The sequence below is a fragment of the Pipistrellus kuhlii genome, unplaced genomic scaffold (genome assembly GCF_014108245.1).
Source record: "Pipistrellus kuhlii isolate mPipKuh1 unplaced genomic scaffold, mPipKuh1.p scaffold_m20_p_3, whole genome shotgun sequence".
Classification (NCBI taxonomy): domain Eukaryota; kingdom Metazoa; phylum Chordata; class Mammalia; order Chiroptera; family Vespertilionidae; genus Pipistrellus; species Pipistrellus kuhlii.
The window spans coordinates 70328545-70335204 of NW_023425529.1; the positions used below are offsets into that span (position 1 = coordinate 70328545).

Sequence of the window (6660 nt, forward strand, 5' to 3'; positions counted from 1 at the left end):
TTGTGTGAAGCCTCTGTCTGCATAAAAATCTTTGTATTCATGGTGAAAAGTGGAACTGACTTAATGATAGACTCTATCTTCAATTCCATTTTATGTGTTGATTTAATTTTTAATCTTAGCTTTATTCAAAATTTAACAACAAACAGTAATAAATTTGAGAGGTACAATTTTGCATTTTTAATCAACTTAACTATGACCCAAAATGACATCTTCATCAGTGCACTGATGTTTTTTATTATGCTTTCCTTTCCAAAATTAATAACACTATTTTTTCTATCACTGCCTTAGGAATTAAACATGTGTCATCTAGGAATATATATTATATTGTTATTTTCAGTATTATTAATACCATTGTCTCATAATTTATTTTCAAAAGCTCTTAATGAAAAGTAGAATATATAAAAAAATAAGCCAAATTATGTTAGTAATTAAGGGTCTACTTCATATTTTTGAGACTCCAAAAATAATTTTAATAGATGCTCATTCACTAAGCTCCCTTTAAAACTTGACATTTATAAATGTTTTTGAATTATTTTTCTACATGATTATAAATGTCTTAGTGACAGAGTTTGTGAATTTAATGTCACTGTAAGAAATGCTGTACCTAACAAAGTGTCTTATATACAGTAAGTGCTCAATAAATATAGTTTATATAGTTATGAAATTAATTAACTTTTAAGAGCAGAATTTTTATGTAGCAGTTGTCAACTTTGTCAATTTTATACTTCTTTGGTTTTCAGATCACTTTCTCTTTTATTGACAAATCCTAAAAAGACCAACAACTTCTGATTGCTTGTCAATAATTTGGTCAGTGCTCACTTAAGTATAGCACATACACTAAAATTGAAATGAAACAGAGAGGAGTAACATGGCCCCTGCACAAGGATGACAGGCAAATTTGTGAACTGTTCTATATTAAAATAATAATTATAATAATAATTTGGTCAGACTTAGAGAAAAAAGTCGATGAATTTTTCTTTCACTCTATCACATTTTTTTATCATTTCATTTTTTTCTTTACTGAGTAAGGTATTACATGTGTTCTTATCCCTCCATTGCCTCCCTACATCCGCCCCCCCCCCTGACACACACACACACACACACACACACACACACACACACACACATTCATGTGCTCATCCCCAGGTGTCTGTGTCCATTGGTTAGGCTTATATGCAGGCACACAAGTCCTTTGGTTGATCTCCATCCCTTATCCCCACCTTTCCCTACTTTCCTTCTGAAGTTTGATGGTCTGACTGATGTTTCTCTGTCTCTGCATATGTTTTTGTTCATCAGTTTATGTTGTTCATTTTATTCCAAAAATTAGTGAAATCATGTGATATTTATCTTTCTCTGACTGGCTTATTTCACTCAGCATAATACTCTCCAGTCCCATAACCTATCACATTTTAAATAACCCATTTTATTCAATAAGCAAATAAGAATATCATGTTTTTGGTAAAATAGTTCAGCCAGAAAACATTGGCTTCAGGTAGTATAGAAATTTACTTCGTTCTTGAAATAATATGATATCAGAATTAACTATTTTTTATTATTACACATTAATACTTTCATCCTTCTATAACATTTTCAATCAAATTGGCTTTAAATTAGTTTCTGCTTTTGTAGAATATTGGGAACTGGCGTGATTTGTAAGAGCCTAGTGACTTATCTTTATCCTGTCTTTTCTAATGTGGATCAGTTTTCAAGGTCTCATCTCATAGAAATATGAAATGAAATCTTAAGTGCTATAAAATTTACACATATTCCTTAATTCACCTAATTCTGCACTGAGTTTTATCTTAATTCCTAAATATTAATATATTAATATTTCAATGCACTATCCTGTTTCTTCACTTACCTGAACACATCTTTATTTCTTCAGTTATTACACTTCATCTTGATTCAAGTCCTGGACATCTTGTAAGACCAAGGCCCTGGCTGTTCTACTTCCTGTGACAAATAATCTACCATTCTTTCAAACTTTCCATTTATAGCAAAATTTCTGAATGTGCTACTATTACTAGTTAACCTTAAATCTAATTTTCACTTCTGATAATAGAAAATCTTTAATGCAGAATGCTTGCCATTTCAGATTCATATTATATGAAATAAAGTTATAGTTTTCCCTCAAAGTTAATTTAAAAAAACAAAACCATGTTGGTGAATGCTCTAGCTTTCACAGTATTACAAATCAAAAACTGAAATTCATAGTTAACACATCCTTCTCTTGAAATCTCCAAGGAATAAAATGCATTACTTCTTTTCCCATCTGACTTTCATTACTCTCATGTAGATGCCAATGAAAGTAGGACTGAATTGCTAGAAAACCTTATAACTAATCCTTTTAGACTCTTCCCTTTCTTTCCTTTAAATGAATTCAGTTCTCTGAAGCCTGGTAAATAACCTGGGTGTGTTTTTCAAAATATGTTTTAAAATATGAGAAAGCAGTCAAGAAAGTTTAAGGCTAATATTTCAAAAGGATTATAACCAGGCTTAATTTTCTCATTTTAGGTCAAACATTTTTTGCAGGTTTCTAATTCACAAATATTCACTAGCCTACATCCAACATCAATACACACACACACACACACACACACACACACACACACCACTAAGTAAATGTATCCAAGGATTACTTATGTAAAAGGTTTTTAGGTGTTTTCTATTACTTATCCATTTCTTTGTTTGTTTGTTTGTTTGTTTGTTTATTGTCTAAAGTTTAACATATGTCTTATTTTTTCCCAATTGACCTCCCCCCCAGCCATTCCTACCCTGAGCAAGCTCTCACTGCCCCAGTGTCTGTGTCCATTGGTAATGCTAATATGCATGCATACAAATCTTTTGGTTGCTCTCTTACCCCCACCTGCCCTGCCATTTGTCTCTGGATCTGTTCTTGTTCATCGAATTATGTTGATCATTATATCCCACATATGAGTGAGATCGTGTGATATTTATCTTTCTCCGACTGGCTTATTTTACTTAGCATAATGCTCTCCAGTTCCATCCATGATGTTGCAAATGGTAAAAGTTCCTTCTTTTTTATAGCAGCATAGCATTCCTGTATAGATGTACCACAGTTTTTTAATGCACTCATCTGGTGATAAGCACTTAGGCTGTTTCTAAATCTTAGCTATGGTGAATTGTACTGCTATAAACATAGGGTTGTATATATCCTTTCTGATTGGTATTTCTGGTTTCTTGGGATATATTCCTAGAAGTGGGATCACTGAGTCAAATGGGAGCTCCATTTTTAACTTTTTTTTTTAGGAAATCTATACTATTCTTCACAGTGGCTGCACCAGTCTGCATTCCCACTAGTAGTGCACTAGGGTTCCTTTTTCTCCACATCCTTGCCAGTACTTGACATTTGTTGATTTGTTGATGATAGCCATTCTGATAGGTGTGAGATGGTATCTCACTGTGTGGTGTTTTCCTAATAGACAAATTTTTGCAAACTACAGAGTTACATTCCTGAAATGTAGTAAATGCTACATGATATAGATTGAACAATAATGTATGAATGTAATTTATATTTTTAGATTAGATGAACATACAATTAGAAATCTAACACTATAATTAATAAAAATATTTGAAGTTTACATCAGACTTTATGAGTATGCTTAAGAAATTTAGTTTTTATTTCTTGAAATAACAGGCTAAAACTCTTCTATACCTAGGGAGATTTTTCTCTGGGGAAGAATACTGTGTTATGCAACACATTGAAACACCTGTTTTCTATTTTATGTTCCAATATGAAATGGAAATCTGAATTATGACATCATAAAAATATAATCTTGAGGAGTGTCATGAATAGATTTGATCACTTTAAATTCTAGGATATAATCACAGATATCTACACTATTTTGTTACTGATAAATGTTTTATAGAGACTTCCTAAAAGTTATTGATGCTATTAAATTAATTCCTATTTTATAATTATCCCAATGAAATTTTATTCAAAAAATATTTTTGCCTCCTCTTTGACAAGTTACATGCTATAGTGAGCACATTGAGAGAAAGGTGCATATCCTGCCTCAGGATGCTCTCAGTCTAAAAGGGTAAAATCAATATACAGTGGTGCCTCACACAATGAACTTAATTCGTTCCAGGAGCAAGTTTGTTATGCGAAAAGTTCGTTATGTGAAACGCGTTTTCCCATAACAATACATGTTAAAAAAAATAATTCGTTCTGTAGCATAAAATATGCTAAGATGACATAAAAAAAGATAAATTTTTTGTTATCATTTTTATTTAGATACATCTAAAAACATATTTAAAAAAAAAAAAACACATTTTTAAAATTTTAAGACAGACTAAGTAGAGTCTACCGAATCTTGCACATCTTCATCCATTTTCTGCTTTTTGGCTGATGGTTTCATGAAAAACCTGTCCAAAGTCGTTTGTTTTTCTCTTTTCTCCAACATCTGCCGGAAATAACGGACAAGAGTATCGGAGTAAAGATTGTTGATCCTGTTTGCTTCAGCTGAATCCGGATAGTGGGCATTGGTAAACTCCTGAACTGCTTTCCATTTGACCAGGATGTTCTTGATGTCAGCAGTTGGGATTGGTTGATTGTTTGATTGTTGGATTCCACACCTTTTCTTAAATCTAAAAAACCACCCCCTGCTGGCTTTGAATTCTTCTTCATTATCTCGATTGCTGCTACTTCCAGGGACGTTTTTCTTTAGATTGTCATAAATTCTCTTGGCTTTGTGACAGATAATATCTTGGGTTGTTACGTCACCTTTCACCTGCCTGTCCTTAATCCAAATCGCTAATAGCCTCTCCATTTCCTCATGGATTGAAGACCTATGTTTTTCATAAAATAGTTTTGATACTCCTTTGGCTACTTTGGCTGATTTGATTGCATCCTTATTTGTCAAAATGGTGAAAATGGTGGTCTTGCTGAGGCCAAACTCTTTGACGAGGTCACACTGTTTTACCCCACATTCACTCCTTCTAATTATTTCCTGTTTCATTTCAACAGAAATCACCTTCCTGCTTTTTTTAGAAGCCATGATATAAAAAAAATATTGAGTTTAACTTAAAAGGACGACTGTCGTGATACGTGCGTGATTTAATTTGTAATGAAGAACGATTGCCGAGATAAGTGCTTAAGTTAAGCGCAGTGACTAACGACTGCCTGCAGTGCCTGAGCGGAAGGATGCAATACATCGGCAGCGATCATGGAAGCTCGGGCGACTTCGTTGTGTGAAACAAAGTTCGTTGTATGAATCATGAAATGAAGTTCGTTGTGTGCAGCGTTCGCTGTGGGAGGCGTTCTTTATGCGAGGCACCACTGTAAACATATATAATAGCATGTAAGAGTTAGAGTCTAGATGCCATGTAGAACAGTGGGTTGATCAACTCTGTTAGTCTTAATTGAAAATGCGTCAGAAGAAATGACATGCTTACACTAGATTTTGAGGAATTAGCAGTGATTGAGGTGAAAAAAAGAAGGCATTATTTCAGGGAACACTAAGGGGATCCCAAAATCAAATCTGCCTGTAATTATCAAGGAGAGATTGGGGATATTTTAAATTTGTTATGTTTAGGGCAAAGATTATATGTAGATGTTTAGCTGGGGAAGACATTGAATAAATAAACCAAGGAGAAGCAATGAGCTTGGACTTTTATGCTATTATGTGACTTTGAAGCCAGTGATTTTTACTATGAGAACTGCAGTATAAAATTGGTAATTTAGATTGTATTCTAACAAATTAGAGAAAACATTGTGAAAGCATGTTTGAATGGGAGGTTAGAAGACTATATATGTAAACATAAACATTTCTAAGCATGTAGGGAAGAGAAAGAAGCAACGCAGATAATGTCTAAAGGGGTAAAAAGGAAGAGAATACAAAGAGGACACAAATGAACTGAGAACCAAGACCCATTGTGTCAACATAACTTACCCATTTATTCCAGGAAATTCTTTACCAGGAAGGTAATGCTATAGACCAATATTTACTTTCACTGTTTGCAAAGTTCCTGCAAATAAATTTATTAGCAGTTTGCTCATCTGGGCAAACAGCCCTCTCATCAGGAAAGCATCTGGCTCCCCTGGGCAAACATCCTGCTTCTCAGACACCAATTTGCTTTCCAAAACTCCTCAAAAGTCTCCCATATTGAGTCCACCAATCTCTAAAATATTATATCATGAACTTTGCCAAATTCCAACCAATTCCTCATCTTGAAAACACCATTTGGACCTAGACTACAGAATATATAAATACTTTTCCCTAACTTGCCTGTTCTGAGACACTGTTGAGATTTTTTCAAGGTGGAGTTCCCTCTAGCTGTAGTTAATTAGTAAGTAGCTAATGAAATTTATTAGTAAATCCAATACATTCATTTTGGCTTAATAAAAATATTTTTTTCTGGTGATCTTTTTTGGGAGAGTTGACAGGGTGGGGGACTTACTGATTTATTGGATATTATGGGTGAAGGGAAAAGATGGAGAAAAGAAAGGTGAATTAATGGGAAAAGAAGAAAGAGGAGATTTTCTAGTTTAGGTAATGGAAGAGGATTGGCCTTCTTAAGGAAGTTAAGGAGAAAATGCTAAAGAGCAATTTGAGGTTGATGTTTTGTGATGGTTAATTTTATGTTTTAACTTCACTAAGCCACAGTATCCACATATTTGATCAAACACCTTGACAT

At 33.6% G+C, this 6660-nt stretch overlaps 1 non-coding gene across 1 annotated transcript; it reads left to right on the forward strand.

Moving 5' to 3' along the window:
- The first annotated feature begins 811 nt into the window (after positions 1-811).
- Positions 812-920, forward strand: LOC118730975. The gene has a single exon (XR_004991699.1). It is a non-coding gene; the product is annotated as a U6 spliceosomal RNA (small nuclear RNA).
- The last annotated feature ends 5740 nt before the right edge of the window (positions 921-6660 follow it).